A 23217-nucleotide genomic window follows, 5' to 3' on the forward strand; every position below is an offset into this window, starting at 1 on the left:
TATAGCCGAGCCGAACCATTCGCAAACAGCTCGAGCTTGACTAGAGAAAAGCTCGAACAGCTCAAGTGCCCTTTTGAGCCGAGCCCGAGCCACCTAGTGCTCGGCTTGATAGGCTCATGAGCCTTCATGGGCTTGAAAGGGTATAAGTGCAAGTTTTTCAAGTATGAGGTGCAAGTGTTTCAAGTATGAGGGGGTTATATGTTATTTATCATTTTATATATAAATTGTTTCAATTCCAAAATCCCTTCAACAACTAACAACTGATGCTTCTCTTCTCCTTTCTCTTCTCTTTTCTTCTTCCTTCTTCCCCTTTTCTTTTCTCTTTCTTTCTTCTTCCCATTAGCTCTTCTACCTAGGCTCTATGGCATCGCAAATCCTATCTCACTCCTCCCTTGTCCAAGCTGCCTTTTCTTCTACAAAATATTTCACTCACAATAGTGAAGAATCGACATCTATTCAAATTTTATGATGTTGGAGTGATTGAAAGTAGCAATTTCATAAATGGGTTTGTTTTGTTGAATTAGTTTTATGGTGGATTTGAGTCCATATTATTTATAATTATAGATGTAATTTTGTTGGGTATTTTGGTAGATGGGTGTATTGTAATTTTGATGGCACAAGCACAAGGGATTTTGATTTTGATTACAGAGAGTATTGAGCAAGAAGAATTGTAATATGTTGAAGAGAAAGAGGAAGAAGTAAGCTTTACGAGCCGAGCTCGAGCCTAGTTTCCAAAGCTCACCAAGCTCGAGCTCTAAACATTTTTCATGAGTTGAGCTTGAACACCGTCATGTTCGGCTTGGCTCGGCTCGTACACAACCTTACCCACCACATGTTCGACCATTTGTCGCAACCAGCCCAGCCAACCCAACACCCATCCTTTCCTGCTACACAAGTAGCTTGCGTGAAGATGGGTAGAAGGGTAGTTGTTTGTGGTGGTGGTGGTGGTGGTGTTGGAGGAAGAGGCGATGGTGGTAGGGGTGGAGGTGGAGGTGGAGTAAATGACTATTTTAACCTGTAACGGTTAAAATAAATAAAACAACGTTACTTTAAAAGTGGGAATCCAGAATAAATGAAACCAGCGATGAAAACTTTCCATTTCGGTAAACCCTGCATGGGAACATGTCGTTTACTCTTATTTTAATACTTAAGTCTTCACCATTGAAGTACAGGATTGACTGTAAACATAAATCAAACTAACAATATTAAAATGTCAAATCAATCTTTATATGTGACTTGGTGCATGAATTAGATCTATGAGTTTTGATTTGACATAATTTATTTTGATTTAATATACACTATAATTTATTATATATTATTTAAAATAATATAATTTTATAAAAAGATCTTCAATGGGAGAATTATTTTTTATTTATATATGATTGTTAAATAAATGTTTGATAAAATATGAGATAAATTGTCAAAATACCAATAACAAGTGTGAATTTGGTAATATATGAGGTTTATTTAGATATTTAGATAATCGGTTGGGATACTATGACTTAATTTGTTGACACTTGTAACGCCCACATGGAGGTATGTAATTTAATTTATGCTCTTATATCTTTAGTTGATTTTTGTTAAAGTTATTTTGAGAAAATGCCTTAAACTTGCATTAAGGGTAAAATGGTCTTTTCAATCAAAATAGTTGAAATTGTGGGGAGTGAAAAGAGATAGAATTTCATGGAGAATGCAATAAAAATGAGGGCATTATGGTAATTGACTAAGGGACATAGATGGAATTTTAAAGAAAGTACAAGGGCAAAATGGGAAATTAAATATAATTTTATGTTATATCAAGGATTGAAGAGTGAAACCCTATCCATGAGAAGTTGTGTTGGTATATTTGATACTTGAGGAATGTTTGGTTGAAATTTGGAAGAATTGAAGTGGAAGTTTTGGAGTGTGTTTTTTGGGCAGATTTGGCGTTAATAATGGAGGATGTTATTCCAAATTTTTGGTAGCCTAGAATAGAGAAAGAAGTGTAACCAAATTAATGTTGATTTGTGCACATGAATTGTTTGATGAAATGCCAAAGAGAAGTGCATGTATGAGTATAATTATGTGTTACTTTGGAATGAGTTTGTAGATGGTAGAGAATGATATGTTTGCATTCCATAAGGCAAAATTGCATTTAAATATGTGAATTTAGAAAGAATTATAAGCTTGAAACCATCTACATGCATACATATTCATAAGAGCATGAAAACGCACTAAAATGTGTCAAAGAGAAAATAGAAAGAAATGAGAATATTAAATATATTTAAATCTGAATTTTTATTTAAAGAAGAGTAAAAAGATAAAAAGAAGAGAAGGTTGTTGCGATGGGGAGCCCGTGAGTGACATAGCCCCACATGCACGCCGCCTTTAGTGAGTGGCCTCAAAATTCAGAAAGAATAATTATACAGTCCGTTAGAAGTGCGTGTGGATGATGACTGTACTGGAATGACTTCTTTCTACTAGTATACTTTATAACATATACAATGAAAACATACATAATTAACATATGAAAATAGTTGGGCCCAAATTTTTTTTTACTTATAAAATATAATTCTTTACATATACTAAAACAACAAGTACAAAAACTTAGTAACGGTGGACAGTAATGCCAATTCTCTCCGCTTGACGACTCCCTTCCGACCGCTACTCACCTATTTCCTGCAAAAACATGGAAAAACTCCACTGTTCTCGGCCGTTTATTCTGCCAATCTTTCTTGTTCTTCTTCGGCTGAAACTTCTTCTTATTCTTCACTTCTCTGTTTCTTGCACTCTCAAATCTTTCTCTCTGGGGGCAGGAGATGGTTCACTTGGTCTCGCTGGGGTGAGCTTGTTTACAAAAATCTCTACCCGTAAAGCCCTCTCTAAAGCTTCACTATAGGTTTGAGGGGGCTCAGCTCCTATCATTACATCCCGAGCTATCTCTAGCTTCAACCTATGGACAAACTTATCTCTTATCAATTTTGGGGTACTTACTATTCCGGGTGCAAACCTGGCAAGAGAATTAAACCTCACAGAATACTCTTTCACTGTACTCGACTTTTGCTTCAAATTAATAAACTCTTGTATCTTCTCATGTACCCGATCCACTATTCTGTACTCAGCATCAAATAATCTTCTAAACTCGCCCCCGGTCATCACCAAAACATCATGAGTGTCTTCTATCAATTCCCACCAAATTCGGGCATCACCTCGAAATAAGAAACTGGCATACCGGATCTTCTCCCTATCCATCATAGGAAACAGTGTTGTCATACGCTCAACGGACCTAAACCATTCTTCTGCCACTAAAGGGTCCGTTGTACCTTTAAATTCTGATGGCTGATGTTGACTTGGAAGCCCATAAATCGGTTCAATCCGAGTCTGTACTGTCGGGGGTACCTGCCTTTCTCTTTCTTCTCTAGTAGGCAGTATTTGAACGGGTTTCAATTCTTTTTGGTTCAACTCTCCCCTGTCTTTCTCTTAAGACTTGCTGTATAATCCCCCGAATTCTAGCTTCATCAAGGGTAGAGGGAGTAGGTTCTGGTGGGTTAGAAGGTTCCCCCGTACTCACTACTTTCTTACTACTTGCTCGGGTTCTACGTCTCATATACAAAACAACCACATTTAATCAACTCATGCAACACTTTAAGTAAGGAAAGAAAATTTAACTTACAACGGTCGGCTACGGAACGTCGCGGCGGTGAATGGCACATTGTCAAATCCCAAAATCTTTGCTCTAATACCAAAAAAGTAATGACTTCTTTCTACTAGTATACTTTATAATATATACAATGAAAACATACATAATTAACATATGAAAATAGTTGGGCCCAAATTTTTGTTTACTATAAAATATAATTCTTTACATATACTAAAACAACAAGTACAAAAACCTAGTAACGGTGGATAGTAATGCCAATTCTCTCCGCTGGGACTCCCTTGCGACGCTGCTCAACTATTTCCTGCAAAAACATGGTAAAACAACGGGGTGAGCATAAAAATGCTCAGTAAGTAAATCCCTTAACTCTTCTCCTTCTTGGTTCTTTCCTACGTAATTCTCTCCTTTTCTTTTTATTCTTTCTATTCTTTCTAACCATGATGAAATTCATGGTAATATGCATGAATGAAAGCATATGCAATAATGCATAAAAATGCATTTCTTTTTCTTCATTTCTTTCTATTTTCTTTTCTTTCTTTTCTTTCTATCTTCCTTCTTTCTTGTCTTGCTTGCCCAAGCTTCCTTTTTCTTCTTGTTTTCTTTTCTTTGCTTGTTCAAGCCTTCTCATTCTTTCTTATTCTTTTCTTTCTTTTCTATTCTTGCCGATCGGACTGGTTGATGCATGGATTGGAACCTGGTGGTGTGAGTGAGTACAGTCCTCATCACATGCACTCTTGCAGACCATACAAAATCTTCTTTCTTCTTAGGCCACTCAATTAATGTGGGTGCGTGTAGGGAATTCTTCTTGTACAACCCTCATCCACATACACTCTACGGGTCGTACAATTCTTCTCTTCTTATGCCACTCAATTAAGGTGGCGTATATGTGGGAATTTCTTCTTAACACTCACGGTTCCCCATCACACCAATCTATTCTTTCTCTTCTTAACCATTTTTTTATTTCTTTTATCTTTAATGCTTTTCTTTCTTTCTCTTTCCTCTTAAAGTGTTTATTCTAAAAATCTTCATTCTTTCTTAAATTATCACATATACAAATATATGCATATGGATGGCTCATGCTTAAAATTGTTACTTAAATGCACTCATGAATGCAAATATGCAATGTTGCATCAAATTAAAGTTTCTACCATACTCATACTTCTTAGGCATTTCATCAACAATCAATAATGTGCATATACAAACCCTAATTTAATTACATTCTATTGTTTCTTAAACCATCCAAATTGAGAGAAAAACTCTCTTGTATCATCACCATACCTACACGGCAAAAACACTCCCAAAGTTTTTTCCCAATTCTTCCAATTTCAACCATCATCATACACTTCTCATACTAAAATAATCCAACAACAGCATAAATAATCATCAATCTCACTCAATTTCTCAATAATCTAACATATGCATGCTTAAAGAAATATCTACTCACTTGATTTCTTAAACGTTAATTTAAGTGGATTTTTAGTGGAATTTATTACCTATATTGAGTAATCTCTACTAAGCTCTCTACTCTGTTGGATTCAAACCTTCTCTTAACCCTAAGCATAAACTTCATAAGAACTTAACTTTTACATAAATAAATCATAGAAAGAGCAAGAATTCTTACCTTGTTGCCTAGGATTAAAACCCTATAAATCCACTCAGCCCTCGAAATCCTTGGAGAATTGAGTGAAAAATTGAGAGAAAAAGGAGAAGGAGAGTGGCGGTGGAATGAGAGAAATAAGGGTTTCAAACCCTTAACATTTTATTTTATAACCACACTTTCCCATTTTGCCCTTACTCTTTCTTAGAAATTCCATCTTTGTCCCTTAGTCAATTACCATATGCCCTCATTTTTATGTATTCTCTATGAAATTCTATCTCTTTTCACCCCACAATTTCAACTAATTTGAGTGAAAAGACTATTTTACCCTTAATGCAAGTTTAGGCAATTTCTTCATATCTCTTAAAATAATTCTAACAAAAAATCAACTAAGGGGTATAAAACAAAAAATTACATACCTCCGTGTGGGCATTACATGTAACCAGATAGAGAATTCACTCACAGGGCCAAGGCTCCAAATCCATGCCTCAACCGAGTCCGATCGACAAGAAAAGAAAGAAATAAAAAGAAAGAAATAATAGAAAGAAAGAAAGAAAAGAAAGAATAGACAGAAGAAAGACTAGAAAAAAATAAATAAATAAAGAAAACGAAAAAGAAAATAGAATAAGAAAAATAGAAAAGAAAATGCATATTTATCTGTACATTTGCATCCTGAATATGCATAATACCATGTCATTATCTGCGTAGGGAAAAACTAGAAAATTGAGAGAAAAACAGAGAAAGAATAGAGATAATCGGGAAATGTGATTTAAGGAAAGAAAATTCAAAACTTAAGCAACGGAGAGAGAAGGGTAGTATAGCAGGTTTACACAAATAATGGCCTAATAGACACTTCTTACCCATGGACTTTTAAAATATTGCTTTACTACCCAAAACACAATTTTGTTAGTAAATTTCGTAGTAAAGAGGGGCATGATGGTCAAAAGTTTGTTTAAGTAAGGGCAGGGTGGTCAATTAATTAAACCCCTCATCCACACCCCTTTGACCACCAATCGCTAGCCCTCTACTCCGACACCTAATTTCTCGTTGGTGAGCATAGGCAATGCGAAAAAAAACAATTATTGGCAGGAGGAAAAGCCTTTGTAGGCGTGCAGAAGCGTGCGCACAAAGCAACTGCAAATTGGGGCACACTGAGTGGGGCAATTTGTCGAGCAGTTGGTGTATGCCAATGAAGAGTGCAAAATGGCCATCCTCAACAATGGAAACAACCAAAAAACCAATATAATCAATCCTCAAAAATTCAATAAGCCCAAACAGCCTCAAAGAAACATCAAATTGAAGCCAAATTCACTGGAAAATAAAAACCCAGTCACGATGGTGGTGGCAAGTTTGACCGGTGATCGATGGGCTAACAGTGATGGAGTTTAGGGGGTTTTGTATTATGGAGTTGGTGGTTCGAATGGTGGTGTTGGATTGGATTTTGGCCGCCGTTAGCCATTGAAATTTGGCTTAGAACAATGAAACCCTAACAGATGGTGGCCAACAAATGGTGGGAGGAGAGGCTTGGGAACGTTGGGGTTTTGGTCTATGGAGGATGGGGAAGCTGGTGGAGGGGTTAAGAAAAGCCAACAATGTCAGATTCTGGCTAAACAAACTGAGAAGGGGACGTGCGCGATTGGAAAAAAAATTGCGAACTCCACAATTGTCCCTAACTTCCAGCAATTGAGGAGTTGTTGTGGTAGGGGTGAGAGGAGTTTTAGTGGGGGATGCCGATGAGTGAATGGTGGTGACGAGGTTGATTTCCAATGCTAGAATCGAACAAAATTTGGGTTGAGGCACGCGAAGCTTTGATTTACAGTGGTTGACAATCATGGTTGATCTTTGGTGGGGGTATTTTCGTGTTCACAATAAATATCATTGTTTTTAACATAAATTATTAAATAAATAATGTTTGGATAGTAAAGGGTATATTAAAAGTCGGGGTGGAAAAATGTCATTAGACCATTATTTGGGTGAAAAAATGTCGTTCACTCAAATTTAATATCAATTATCAATAAATAAGAATAAGTCAATTTTTGTTTTTTACTGTCAATTTACTTAGATCGTATTCATAGTTAACGATCTAGTGCAATTGGATAGTCTAATTAATCTTATTTATATGATATAGAACAAATGGAAAAGGAAGTTTACCCCAGTATAGTTTGAAGGTGTAAAGGCCTGCCATAAGCTTTAATTTTTCTAAGATTGTAAGTTAAAGTAAGATATCTATTTTGTTTGGCTTGCACCCTAACTTACACTGTTATTATTTATAAGGAATCGATTTTTAGACCTCATCTAATTTATCATAATCCCTCGGTTAATAAACATACTATTTTATTTAAAAAAAAAAAAATTCTTTATACCCCATTTAATATTGAAAATAGCTCCTAAGCTTATTAGATGTGGCTAAAAATGACTTCCCTAAAGTCCAATATCAAGCAACTCAATATGCATGTATAATTAATATAATTAACAATATACACCATACTTATTTTAAGTCCGGCCCTTTGATTGTAACATATAATTTGAATTTTAAGATGCATATATTCCACTTGGTTTTGATCAAATTTTTGTCACAATTAGCACACATCAAACTTAAGGTCAATTTTTGAATATTGGATGATTAAATTGGCTTGAATTCAGAAAGGATTCATGTTCAAGGTGTTAATTCCTATATTGCCGACCGAATTTACCATTCCATTGGACCTGCTGATTATCACCATGTGGCTTCACTCGTCTCCAAATATTTAACCTTTTTTCTTTATATTTATATCCATGGCCGGGCTAGCTTGGAACTTACTAATATTTAAATGCCAATTAGTTTAATCAAAAATCGTTATTGCCAAGGAACCCTGTTTTTCCACAATTTCTTCTAAAATATTACGTCAACATTTTCTCTCTTTGATTATGGAAAAATATCATAGATGTGATTTTCAAATTTATCATTTAGATAACTACTTACACACTTTTATCAAATAAAACTTCAAAGTTTGAAAAATGTAATAAATACCCTTGTTTGTTCTATCTCTATTGGCTACTGTTTTTAATAATTGGGTGAAATGATAACTTGGTCTTATAAGAAAGTGTTGACAGAAATAATAACTTTGGTCTTATGAGAAAAATGTTTTGTAAACTTAATGACATGTAACAAGGTTAGGGTAAGGTATCGGTGAAGGTTAGGGTAAAAGTTATCGGTGATAAACAAGGGCGGATGCAGTGCTCATAGCCCACCTCAAATTAAAAAAAAAAAAAAAAATTAATATGTACAATTTCAGATTTTGGCCTACCCTAACATAAATATTAATGGATAAAAATATAATATCAATTAATTTTATTTTGACTAACCCTAACTGAAATTTTGGATGATAAAATTTTTTACTTTAAGAGTCCATTTGATAAGGTAAAGGGGTATCGGTGATACATTTTTCAAATTTAGAGAGTCCAATGATAAAAAGTGAAACAATTGTCATCTGCATGAAATTCAGAACTTTTTAAGGGTAGTATAAATATTCCATTTGATTGTATATAATTACCACCACCCCCACTATACTTTCCCTTAAAAAGTCTTCAACTACACACTTCGATCATTCAACTAATACTGAGAGAGAAAATTCAAAAAATTAGTTTGCTTCAGAGATTCGTCATCATGAAGCCTCTAATTGTTTCTCTTTTATCTCTTCTTCTTCTTCTTCTTCTTCATCGTCGTGACCTCACAAACTCAAGATTCATGCTCCTCCAACGTCAACCTCAACGATCGGTCCGCTTTGACACAACCACTCTCAATTGCGCTCCAGTCTGGTCTTCCCAAAACTTCATTCAAGAGTAAGCCTTTCATTCTTAATTATACTTTTTATGTCGCTAAGTTTTCATGGATCATTTCTTAATTATACTGCACGGCTGACGATATTTATTGTATTTGGTTTCTTGTACAGTATGCGCAGACATCTCCAAATTTATGGGCTTCGTTCTCTCAGTCCCTGATTCAAATTATAAGCCATGGGATTTTCACCCAACGGTCAGATGGTGGGCTCGAGGGCAATCGTGGGGTGGATGTTAAACACTGGAACAGGGACGTATAAACAGTATCAACTGAGTGGACAAAGATCAGACCAATGTGTACATGACCAAGGAAATCTACAAGTCAATTCATCAATGATAATTCTCAACCTCAATCAAAACGTCTGTATTTAATTTTTCAGCTCAACACAGAGCAGCCGCTGTCACGGGTGATATACGCCGTCGGCCAACCGTCTGTGTTCCGATTTCACTAACTTTGCCCTGGTAGAGCACACTGACAGGCGTCTACGCCTTGAATTACGTTACAGGTAAGAATCATCTAAGTTTGAATTGGCATTTTCTTAATGAAATTTTAATTTAAGTTTTACTCAATGCGTGATGACGATGTGCGACCACGACCAAACCACATACATATTCATCTTGGTATTATTATACAATATGAGGGTTTAATTATTTTTATTTTATTTTGGCAACTTTTTTTTTTTTAATTTAATTTCTATTATTTAGGGGTTAGAATATAGATGATGCGTTATATTAGTATATTACACGTGACTTGCACTAATTAATCTGGTATAAGTTAATAATGATGCAAGTCAATTATCATTTAATAGTATTCATCTTAACAAAATTCAATAAATTATAACTTTCTTTTGTCTAGTTTATCTTATTGTTTAAGTTATTTATTTTTATATTGTCTCAAGTAGTCCTTAGCTACCACCAAATCAATTTAAAGTGATTTTTTCTTAATTTTATGTATGTAATTAATTATTTTAATTTCTTTAAAATAATTAATTAACGATTAGAAATTGTTGGATATATTTGCGTGTGAAAACAGGTCAAACCAAATCTGAAACCCCGCATGCAAAGCTGAGAAAGGGCCTGGAATATTAAACATGTTGGGTGGGGAATTCTAATGAAATTGGAGCAATAGTTGCTCGCTATCCAAGCAATGGGATCCACTTTGGTCTATGCCCATACTTTGATTCAATCACTCGGATTTAGCTTGGATTAGCCGGTGTAATTTGTGGAATCATCTTAAATAATAAGCTTGATGCCGATGTCTCTTCCCACAACTCTTGGAATCATCATACTGGTTCTCGGCTGCCTTCAGATAATGGCATTTGGCTCGACCGGACAAGACTTCTAGGTGAGAAAATACTGGAATGGTACCATCACAACGTGGGGAGGATTATGATAATATTTGCAATAGCAAAAAATATTCTATGGGATACATTTAGGTGAAAAAGGGAAGTCATGGAATGCTGGGTATGGGGTCATTATCACATCTTATTTCTGATTGCTGTTGTTTTAGAGATTAGGTTGTGGAAGAGAAATTAGGTTAAATCTTTTTTCATCATGTAAATTTAGATAATTAATTAATAATTAAATATTTGCAGCTGCTTCATTAAATAAATCTATGCATTCTTTAATTTCTCTTCCATATAATTAAGCTGCCTACCACACACAAAATCTACTTATATTTTCTGCTTTATTTCAACAACAAGCAATACTATACCTAATTTATACGCTAACTATATATATAATATATATTCAATTGATATTTCAATTTAATTGAACACTCCATATTAAAGTCTTCAAATTAGGTACAACATTTTAGTTTTATTTCGATGACCAGATTTTAAAATTTGTTTTATATAGTTGGGAATATTATCATCAATTAGATTACAAACTTTTTAGACTTTTGAGTTGAAGGAAGAATTACAAATCTTCAATAAAGACAATATACAGTTAGAGCATCTCCAAAGACTCTTTATATGACTAAACTTTTATATAAAATTTATCCATAAAAACAAGAGTCTAATAACTCTTATTCTTTAAATATAAATTAAAGAGTGAGTTTGACTCTCCACATCTAGAAGTCAAATTTCACTTATTTCTTAATTAAATATAAAATTACAAGTTCTTATACATTTTATTTATATTATTTTTCCTATTAAGTTTCTTCTTGAAAAAACATATTCTCTCCTAAATTTAAAAAGTCTATTAGATTTGAATAAAAATTTGTTCTTATATTTAAAAATTAAGAAGATGCTTTATTATAAAAAAACGTGCTCTTTAAAATAAAAAAAAACACATTGGAGATCTCTTACATATAGTAAATTAATTATTGAATGAAATGTAAAAACGTAGTTGAAATGAATTATTTTTTACAAAATAAATAATTAAATTCAAAATGATTAATTAATTTACAAATAAACAATAAAAAAAATAAAAGAGATTTAAATTATTCTTTTTTTATTTTATAAAAATAAATAATCAAAATAAAAATATAAACAACAAATATTAAAAAAATAAAAAACCTTATTATTTTCCTTTAATTTTTTTAATTTTGTTATTTTTTATTTCCTTAAAAAAAAATATTTTTGGTCTTGTTTTAGTTTTTTTAACATTTTCGAATTTAAATTTAAGAACTAAATAACTTTAAAAAAAAAAAAAAATCAAGGGAATCTAAATGTTTTTGTTATTTTATGTTAAAGTTAACATCAAATAATCATTAGATGTCTCTTAATTGAATAATATATAAACTTTGTACCTTATAGTATTACCTATTAATTAATAAAGGATAAAAACTACATCCTTTTAATCCTATATATAGTTTCCTTTAATTTATGATTATAATTTTGAACACTCGAATTCATTTTGTTCTTCTAGCAACATGAAAATGGGAGAGAAAGTTAAAGTTGAACATGAATGGCCCACTATAAAAGCTCGAGTGAATGAATTTATTCTTACCTATGATTGAGGCATCTTTTCTTTTGTTGCTTTATTCATCTAGGTCAACTGTCTTATAATTAAAATACATAAATCATGATTTGGAATTTGAATTAACTCTCTCATAATTATATATCACTTTCTTAAGCCCCCATCCATTATCTTATCACATCTCAATTATTAATCTTTTTAAATATTATTTTATCCTTTATTAAAAAAAATTTGCAGAAAAAGAATTATTTTGATTAATAGTAAAACATGTAAAATCTTTAGAGTGGGGTTACCTGTACAAACTCGAATACAAACTAATGCATATAAACTGATATAACATTCTCCTTTGATTGACAAGTCATTTATGGATAAAGCTATTTGTACAAACTCTTTGTACAAAAAGAGTTTGTACAAAGTGACGTGGCACATCATGTGAGTGCCACGCAGGGCTGCAAACAAACCGAACTGTTCGCGAACAACTCGTTGTTCGTTCGATAAATGTTCGCGAATAGTTCGATATTCGTTCGATAATATGTTCGATCAAGTTCGAACAAGGGTTATTCGTTCAATTATGTTCGCGAACATTATACGTTCGATTGATCCATCCGTTCGCGAACAATCATTTGATTGTTCGTTCGTTTATATTCGAAAAACATGTTATGCATTATTAAAATTAAAATTTTATTTTTTTCATTTTTATATTATGTTTGATTTAGTTTGGATGAATTTTTTTTTAATGGTAATCAATAATAAAATATTATAGTACTTTTGTTTTTCTTATATATATAATATGTTTGGATTTTTTTTTCCCAAATGTCATCAATAATTAAATATATAAGTATATAGCATTTTAATTAAAAAGTAATAAATTTGTTTTTCTTATATATATAATATGTTTGGATTTTTTTTTTCCAAATGTTATCAATAATTAAATATATAAGTATATAGCATTTTAATTAAAAAGTAATAAATTATTATGATACATAGCATGACAAATTTAATAACATAATAGATTGTATAATCAAGTGATATATAATATAGTAAATCCAATAACATAATAACTTCATATTTTTAAAAATATAATCAATAATTAAATATTATAAGATAGCATTTCAATTAATAAATAATAAATATAGTATGGTAAATTGATAAACATAACATATTGTATAATTAGTGATGTATAGAATAACAAATTTAATAATATAATAACTTAATTAAACCTAAATTAATCACATATTTGTATTGATCATATATTACAATAAACCCTCATACCACTATGAATTTATAGGTGTTGATACAAAATATATATGTAGACAGTAATAATAATATATATATATATATAACAAATTAGTCACACATATGTATTGATCATATATTACAATAGACTTTCATTCCACTATAAATTTATGGGTATTGATACAAAATATATATGTAAACATTTAAAATATTTATGATAATTTATGTAATAATAATAAATATATGATGACCTATAATTTTGGTAATTTCATAACATATTTAACATATTTAACCTATGATGATTAATATATGTATGATAATAATTTTGTATATACACAATTACANCAATTTCTTCATATTCTCTTAAAATAATTCTAACAAAAAATCAACTAAGGGCTATAAAACATAATTTAAATTACATACCTCCGTGTGGGCATTACATGTAACCAGAATTAGAGAATTCACTCACAGGGCCAAGGCTCCAAATCCATGCCTCAACCGAGTCCGATCGACAAGAAAAGAAAGAATAAAAAGAAAGAAATAATAGAAAGAAAGAAAGAAAAGAAAGAATAGACAGAAGAAAGACTAGAAAAGAAATAAATAAATAAAGAAAACGAAAAAGAAAATAGAATAAGAAAAATAGAAAAGAAAATGCATAATTTATGCATCTGTACATTTGCATCATGAATATGCATAATACCATGCTCATTATCATGCGTAGGGAAAAACTAGAAAATTGAGAGAAAAACAGAGAAAGAATAGAGAATAATCGGGAAATGTGATTTAAGGAAAGAAAATTCAAAACTTAAGCAACGGAGAGAGAAGGGTAGTATAGCAGGTTTACACCCAAATAATGGCCTAATGACACTTTCTTACCCATGGACTTTTAAAATATTGCTTTACTACCCAAAACACAATTTTGTTAGTAAATTTCGTAGTAAAGAGGGGCATGATGGTCAAAAGTTTGTTATAAGTAAGGGCAGGGTGGTCAATTAATAAAACCCTCATCATCCACACCCCTTTGACCACCAATCGCTAGCCCCTCTCACTCCGACACCTAATTTCTCGTTGGTGAGCATAGGCAATCGGAAAAACAATTATTGGCAGGAGGAAAAGCCTTTGTAGGCGTGCAGCAAGCGTGCGCACAAAGCAACTGCACATTGGGGCACACTGAGTGGGGCAATTTGTCGAGCAGTTGGTGTATGCCAATGAAAGAGTGCAAAATGGCCATCCTCAACAATGGAAACAACCCAAAAAACCAATATAATCAATCCTCAAACATTCAATAAGCCCAAACAGCCTCAAAGAAACATCAAATTGAAGCCAAATTCACTGGAAAATAAAAACCCAGTCACGATGGTGGTGGCAAGTTTGACCGGTGATCGATGGGCTAACAAGTGATGGAGTTTAGGGGGTTTTGTATTATGGAGTTTGGTGGTTCGAATGGTGGTGTTGGATTGGATTTTGGCCGCCGTTAGCCATTGAAATTTGGCTTAGAACAATGAAACCCTAACAAGATGGTGGCCAACAAATGGTGGGAGGAGAGGCTTGGGAACGTTGGGGGTTTTGGTCTATGGAGGATGGGGAAGCTGGTGGAGGGGTTAAGAAAAGCCAACATGTAGATCTGCTAAAACAAACTGGAGAAGGGGACGTGCGCGATTGGAAAAAAAATTGCGAACTCCACAATTGTCCCTAACTTCAGCAATTGAGGAGTTGTTGGGTAGGGGTGAGAGGAGTTTTAGTGGGGGATGCCGTGAGTGATGGTGGTGACGAGGTTGATTTCCAATGCTAGAACGAACAAAATTTGGGTTGAGGCAGCGAAGCTTTGATTTACAGTGGTTGACAATCATGGTTGATCTTTGGTGGGGGTATTTTCGTGTTCACAATAAATATCATTGTTTTTAACATAAATTTTAACTAAATATAATGTTGGATAGTAAAGTGGTATATTAAAGTCCGTGGGTGGAAAAATGTCATTAGACCATTATTTGGGTGAAAAAATGGCGTTCACTCAAATTTTAATACAATTATAATAAATAAGAATACAATTTTTTGTTTTACTGTCAATTTACTTAGATCGTATTCATAGTTAACGATCTAGTGCAATTTGAATAGTCTAATTAATCTTTTTATATGATATTAGAACAAATGGAAAAGGAAGTTTACCACAGTATAGTTTGAAGGTGTAAAGGCCTGCCATAATAGCTTTAATTTTTCTAAGATTGTAAGTAAAGTAAGATATCTATTTTGTTTGGCTTGCACCTCAACTTACACTTGATTTATTTATAAGGAATCGATTTTTAGACCTCATCTATTTATCATAATCCCTCGGTTACTAAACATACTTATTTTATTTAAAAAAAAAAAAATTCTTTATACCCCATTAATATTGAAAATAGCTCTCTAAGCTTATTAGATGTGGCTAAAAATGACTTCCCTAAAGTCCAATATCAAGCAACTCAATATGCATGTATAATAATAATATAATTAACATATACACCATACTTATTTTAAGTCCGGCCCTTTGATTGTAAACTAAATTTGAATTTTAAGCATATATATTCCACTTGGTTTTGATCAAATTTTTGTCACAATTAGCAACATCCAAACTTAAGGTCAACTTTTTGAATATTGGATGATAAATTGGCTTGAATTCAGAAATGGATTCATGTTCAAGGTGTTAATTCCTATATTGCCGACCGAATTTACCCTCCATTTGGACCTGCTGATTATCACCATGTGGCTTCACTCGTCTCCAAATTATTTTAACCTTTTTTTCTTTATATTTAATCCATGGCGGGCTAGCTTGGAACTTACTAATATTAAATGCCAATGTTTTAATCAAAAATCGTTATTGCCCAAGGAACCCATGTTCTTTCCAACAATTCTTCTTAAAATATTGTCAATCATTTCTCTCTTTGATTATGGAAAAATATCATAGATGTGATTTTCAAATTATCATTTAGATAACTACTTACACACTTTTTATCAAATAAAACTTCAAAGTTTGAAAAATGTAATAAATACCTTGTTCTATCTCTATTTGCTACTGTTTGTAATAATTGGGTGAAATGATAACTTGGTCTTATAAGAAAGTTTGACAGAAAAAAACTTTGGTCTTATGAGAACATGTTTTGTAACTATGACAATGTAACAAGGTTAGGGTAAAAGGTATCGGTGAAGGGTAGGGTAAAAGTTATCGGTGATAAACAAGGGCGGATGCAGTGCTCATACCCACCCTCAAATTAAAAAAAAAAAATTAATATGTACATTTCTAGATTTTGGCATACCCTAACATAAAATTAATGGATAAAAATATTAATATACAATTAATTTTTATTTTGACTAACCCTAACTGAAATTTTTGGATGAAAAAATTTTTAAACTTTAAGAGTCATTTGATAAGGTAAAGGGTATCGGTGATACATTTTTCAAATTTAGAGAGTCCAATGATAAAAAGTGAAACAATGTCATCTGCATGAAATCAGAAACTTTTTAAGGGTAGTCTAAATTTCTCCCTTTGATTGTATATAATTACCACCACCACCCACTATACTTTCCCTAAAAAGTCTTCAACTACACCACTTCGATCATTCAACTAATACTGAGAGAGAAAATTCAGAAAAATTTAGTTTGCTTCAGAGATTCGTCACATGAAGCCTAATGTTTCTCTTTTATCCTCTTCTTCTTCTTCTTCTTCTTCATCGCTCTTGTGACCTCACAAACTCAAGATTCATGCTCCCCAACGTCAACCTCAACGATCAGGTCCGCTTTGACACAACCACTCTCAATTGCGCTCCAGTCTGGTCTTCCCAAAACTTCATTCTAAGAGTAAGCCTTCATTTCTTAATTATACTTTTTATGTCGCTAAGTTTTCATGGATCATTCTTAATTATACTGCACGGCTGACGATATTATTGTATTTGGTTTCTGTACAGTATGCGAGACACTCCAAATTTATGGAGCTTGTTCTCTCAGTCTGATTCAATTCCTACATAGCCATGGGATTTTCACCCAACGGTCAGATGGTGGGCTCGAGTGCAATCGTGGGGTGGATGTTAAACACTGGAAACGGGACGATAAAACAGTATCAACTGAGGTGACAAGATCAGACCAAGTGTTACATGACCAAGGAAATTAAAGTCAATTCATCAATGATAATTTCTCACCTCAATCAAAACGTTGTATTTAATTTTTCAGCTCAACACAGAGCAGCCGCTGTCACGGGTGATATACGCGTCGGCCAACCGTCTGTGTTCCCATTTCACCTAACTTGCCTGGTAGAGCACACGACAAGGCGTCTACCGCCTTGAATTACGTTACAGGTAAGAATCATCTAAGTTTGAATTGGCATTTTCTTATGAAATTTGTTTAATTTAAGTTTTACTCATAATGCGTGATGACGATGTGCCGACCACGACCAAACCACATACATATTCATCTTGGTATTATTATACAAAATGAGGGTTTAATTATTTTATTTTATTTTGGCAACTTTTTTTTTTAATTTAATTTCTTATATTTAGGGTTTAGAATATAGATGATGCGTTAATATTAGATATTACACGTGACTTGCAATATTAATCTGTGTTAATAAGTTAATAATGATGCAAGTCAATATCATTTAATTAGTATTCATCTAACAAATATTCAAAATTATAACTTTTCTTTTGTCTCTAGTTTATCTTATTGTTTAAGTTATTTTATTTTATATTGTCTCAAGTAGTCCTATAGCTACCACTCAAATCAATTTAAAGTGATTTTTCTTAATTTTATGTATGTAATTAATTACTTTTAATTTCTTTAAATAAATAATTAACGATTAGAAATTGTTGGATATATTTGCGTGTGAAAACAGGTCAAACCAAATCTGAACCCCGCATGCAAAGTGAGAAAGGGCCATGGAATATAAACATGTTAGGGGGGAATTCTATGATAATTGGAGCAATAGCTCGCTACTCCAAGCAATGGGATCCACTTTGGTTATGCCCATACTTTGATTCAATCACTCGGATTTATGCTTGGATTAGCCGGTGTAATTTGTGGAAATCTTAAATAATAAGCTTGATGCCGAGGCTTTCCCACAAAGCTCTTGGATCATCATACTGGTTCTCGGCTGCCTTCAGAAATGGCATTTTGGCTCGGCCGGACAAGACTTCTAAGGTGAGAAAATACTGGAATTGGGTACCATCACAACGTGGGGAGGATTATGATAATATTTGCAATAGCAAATATATTCTATGGGATACATTTAGGTGAAAAAGGGAAGTCATGGAATGCTGGTTATGGGGGTCATTATCACCATCTTATTTCTGATTGCTGTTGTTTTAGAGATTAGGTTGTGGAGAATTAGGTAAATCTTTATTTATCATGTAACTTTAGATAAATAATTAATTAATTAAATATTTGCAGCTGCTTCATTAATAAAAATACTTATGCATTTCTTAATTTCTCTTCCATATAATTAAGCGCCTAACACACAAAATCTACTTATATTTTCTGCTTTATTTCAAAACAAAAGCAATACTTACCTATTTAACGCTAACTATATATATAAATATATATTCAATTGATATTTCAATTATTGAAACACTCCTATTAAAGTCTTCAAATTAGGTACAACATTTTAGTTTTATTTCGATGACCATGATTTTAAAATTTGTTTATATTAGTTGGGAATATATCATCAATTAGATTACAAACTTTTAGACTTTTGAGTTGAAGGAAGAATTACAAATCCTTCAATTAAAAGACAATATACAGTTAGAGCATCTCCAAATGACTCTTTAATGACTAAACTTTTTATATAATATTTATCCATAAAACAAGAGTCTAATAACTCTTTATTCTTTAAATATAAATTAAAGAGTGAGTTTGAATCTCCACCATCTAGAAGTCAAATTTCACTATTATCTTAATTTTAAATAATAAATTACAAGTTCTTATACATTTTATTAATTATTATTTCCTATTAAGTTTCTTTCTTGAAAAAAACATATTCTATCTCCTAAAATTTAAAAAGTCTTTAGATTTGAATAAAAAAATTTGTTCTTTATATAAAAATTAATGAAGATGCTCTTTATTATAAAAAAACGTGCTCTTTAAAATAAAAAACAACATTGGAGATACTCTTACATATAGTTAAATTTAACTTATGGAAATGTAAAACGTAGTTGAAATTTGAATTTTTTTACAAAATAAATAATTAAATCAAAATGATTAATAACATAAAAACAAAAAAAAATAAAAAGAGATTTAAATTATTCTTTTTTTTTTTTATAAAATAAATAATCAAAATAAAAATATAAAACAACAAATATTAAAAAATATAAAGAACCTATTATATTTTCCTTTAATTTTTTTAATTGTTATTTTTTATTTCCTTAAAAAAAAATTTTTGGTCTTGTTTTAGTTTTTTTAACATTTTCTGAATTTAAATTTTAAGAACTAAATTAACTTTAAAAAAAAAAAAAATCAAGGGAATCTAAATGTTTTGTTATTTGTTAAGTTAACATCAAATAATCATTAGATGTCTCTTAATTGAATAATATAAAACTTTGTACTTATAGTATTACCTATTAATTAATAAAGGATAAAAACTACATCCTTTAATCCTATATATAGTTTTCTTTAATTATGATTATAATTTTGAACACTCGATTCATTGTTTTCTAGCAACATGAAAATGGGAGAGAAAGTTAAAGTTGAACATGAATGGCCCACTAAAAGCTCGAGTGAATGAATTTATTCTTACCTATGATTGAGGCATCTTTTCTTTTGTTGCTTATTCATCTAGGTCAACTGTCTTATAATAAAATACATAAATCATGATTTGGAATTTGAATTAACTCTCTCATAATTTATATCACTTTCTTAAGCCCCCATCATTATCTTATCACATCTCAATATTATCTTTTAATATATTTTATCCTTTATTAAAAAAAATTTGCAGAAAAAGAATTATTTTGATTAATAGTAAAACATGTAAAATCTTTAGAGTGGGGTTACTGTACAAACTCGAATACAAACTAATGCATAAAACTGATATAACATTCTCCTTGATTGACAAGTCATTTATGGATAAAGCTTTGTACAAACTCTTTGTACAAAAAGAGTTTGTACAAAGTGACGTGGCACATCATGTGAGTGCACGCAGGGCTGCAAACAAACCGAACTGTTCGCGAACACTCGTTGTTCGTTCGATAAATGTTTGCGAATAGTTCGAATTCGTTCGATAATATGTTCGATCAAGTTCGAACAAGGGTTATTGTTCAATTATGTTCGCGAACATTATACGTTCGATTGATCCATCCGTTCGCGAACAATCATTTGATTGTTGTCGTTTATATTCGAAAAACATGTTATGCATTATTAAAATTAAAATTATTTTTTTCATTTTTATATTATGTTGATTTAGTTTGGATGAATTTTTTTTAAGGTACAATAATAAAATATTAAGTACTTTTGTTTTTCTTAATATAATAATATGTTGGATTTTTTTTTCCAAATGTCATCAATAATTAAATATATAAGTAATAGCATTTTATTAAAAAGTAATAAATTATTATGTACATAGCATGACAAATTTAATAACATAATAGATTGTATAATCAAGTGATATATAATATAGTTAATCCAATAACATATAAACTTCATATTTTTTCAAATGTAATCAATAATTAAATATATAAGATAGCATTCAATTAATAAAAATAAAATATGTATGGTAAATTGATAAACTAACATATTGTATAATTAGTGATGTATAGAATAACAAATTTAATATAAATAACTTAATTAACCTAAATTAATCACTATTTGTATTGATCATATATTACAAAACCCTCATACCACTATGAATTTATAGGTGTTGATACAAAATATATATGTAGACAGTTAATAATATATATATATATATAACAAATTAGTCACACATATGTATTGATCATATATACAATAGATTTCATCCACTATAAATTTATGGGTATTGATACAAAATATATGTAAAAATTTAAAAAATTTATGATAATTATGTAATAATAATAAATATGATGACCTATAATTTTGGTAATTTCATAACATATTTAACATATTTAACCTATGATGATTAATATATGTATGATAAAATTTTGTATATACACAATACACATTATATATAACAATTAATCATACATATGTATTAATCATATATTATAATAGACCCCATTTCAATATGAATTTATGGGTGTTGATACAAAATATATATGTAAACATTTAAAATATTATGATAATTTATGAAATGATAATAAATATATAACCTATAATTTTGGTAATTTCATAACATATTAAACATATTTAATTTATGATTAATATATGTATGATAATAATTTTGTACATACACAATTATACATTATATATTATATATATATATATATATATTATATATATTATATATATATATAATATATTATTATATTATATATATATATATGTTTAAAAAATCCCAAAGTCCAAAGTCGAAACCCACATTTTCCCAGCCCAAATTTTAAAAATCCAAAGTCCAAACCCACATTTTTCCTTACACGGCCCAAAGTCCAAATCCCCAATTCCACTTTTTTCTTTTCCCTAATTGTGATTTGCGATAGCCTCAAGAGTCAAGCCCTCACTCAGACACTCACAATCTCACATCACAGATTCGCAGTTCACACTTTAGTCTTCACAGCTCTAATTTTTTCTGTAGTTTTGTGCTTGCTCAACGACAGCCCCAATGCCTCAACAGTTAACACTCAGCAGTTAGGCTCTTGAGAAAAGTCCATATTCAAAGAAGCTGCTGTTTTAATTCGCAAACTCAGATTCAAAGAAGCTGCAGTTGATTCTCGTAAGTTATTTTTCTGTTTTCATGAATCGTTGTTTGGCTCTTGAGAAAAGTCCATATTCGTTTAATTTCACTCATTTTACTCTGGGACAAACAGATCCATATATTTTTTTGTTAAAATTTGATGCGTATATTTTTTTAAATTTACAAACACACTTGTTTATTTAGTGGCGCATATGGCTTAAATCTCCTTTTAAGAGCTCCACAAACTGCATTGCATAAACACAATTCACAATCAAAAGAACAAATAACAATGGAGGCAGAATAAATATTTTATGCTATCTGATACTTATTACTCAACACAATAACAAGCCTAATGGATGATGGTAAGGTTTAAGAGTTGCTTAGGGAGATAATTAAATATCGGAAGTTCTAGAAAATTGCTAGTTTCCATTGTGAAAAAGGATGTTATATAACATGGAAGAATTTGAGTTATTTCACCATAGAGAAAATTTAGAATCCCAAGTTTATGAGTTAAAATAAAGTGAATACCAGGACAGAAGTAACTATCGGCTAATTTCTGAAAAGGAGTCATGTCATACCTGCATGTTCAAACATAAAATAATCACATCAAAATTCCAACACAGGATTGTTAAACGAAAAGGAGATTCAGAGGCAAAAGAAATCAACGCAGCACTGTGACATCTAGATCAAGTCGAGAAGGCCAAGAGGAGGGTGTTTCGCTTGTGCATTTTCAACATCCATTGCTTTTGGAAGGTATTAAATTTTATTTCGAAATCATTTTCCAATTCTTGTGTTATCATCAGCTTAAGTGTTGTAAATCATTTTAATTTGTGAATTATTTTTCTCATGATATAAATACCAGTGAAATAATGGAAGGCTCCATCGAAGCCCCAGCCACAAGGGATTCAAATACAATTAGCTCTACCTTGGTTGATTTGGAAGGAAGAAAAGGGCAAAGACATCGGCGGTGTGGAATGATTTACAACTGCCTGGCAGAAAGGTAAAGACACAATGCATTCATTGTAAGATAATCTATGTGCTACCGAAAACGAGGCCCACTACTCAACTTAAATGAAATTCAGAGGAATGTCTCAGGAAAAGGCTTAACAAAAGGCAAGTTAGTGGTGGACAACAATTTTTCCAGCCAAGTTCAAGTTGTGGTGACTCACAACCCCCTGTTCTTTGGGA

At 31.5% G+C, this 23217-nt stretch overlaps 2 pseudogenes; both read left to right on the forward strand.

The window, feature by feature from the left end:
* Positions 1-910: 910 nt before the first annotated feature.
* LOC116140148 lies at positions 911-10589 on the forward strand (annotated as a pseudogene).
* A 6614-nt stretch (positions 10590-17203) lies between these two features.
* LOC116140157 lies at positions 17204-18549 on the forward strand (annotated as a pseudogene).
* Positions 18550-23217: the final 4668 nt, after the last annotated feature.

This window comes from Pistacia vera, unplaced genomic scaffold, assembly GCF_008641045.1.
Source record: "Pistacia vera cultivar Batoury unplaced genomic scaffold, PisVer_v2 Contig1106, whole genome shotgun sequence".
Taxonomy (NCBI): Eukaryota; Viridiplantae; Streptophyta; class Magnoliopsida; order Sapindales; family Anacardiaceae; genus Pistacia; species Pistacia vera.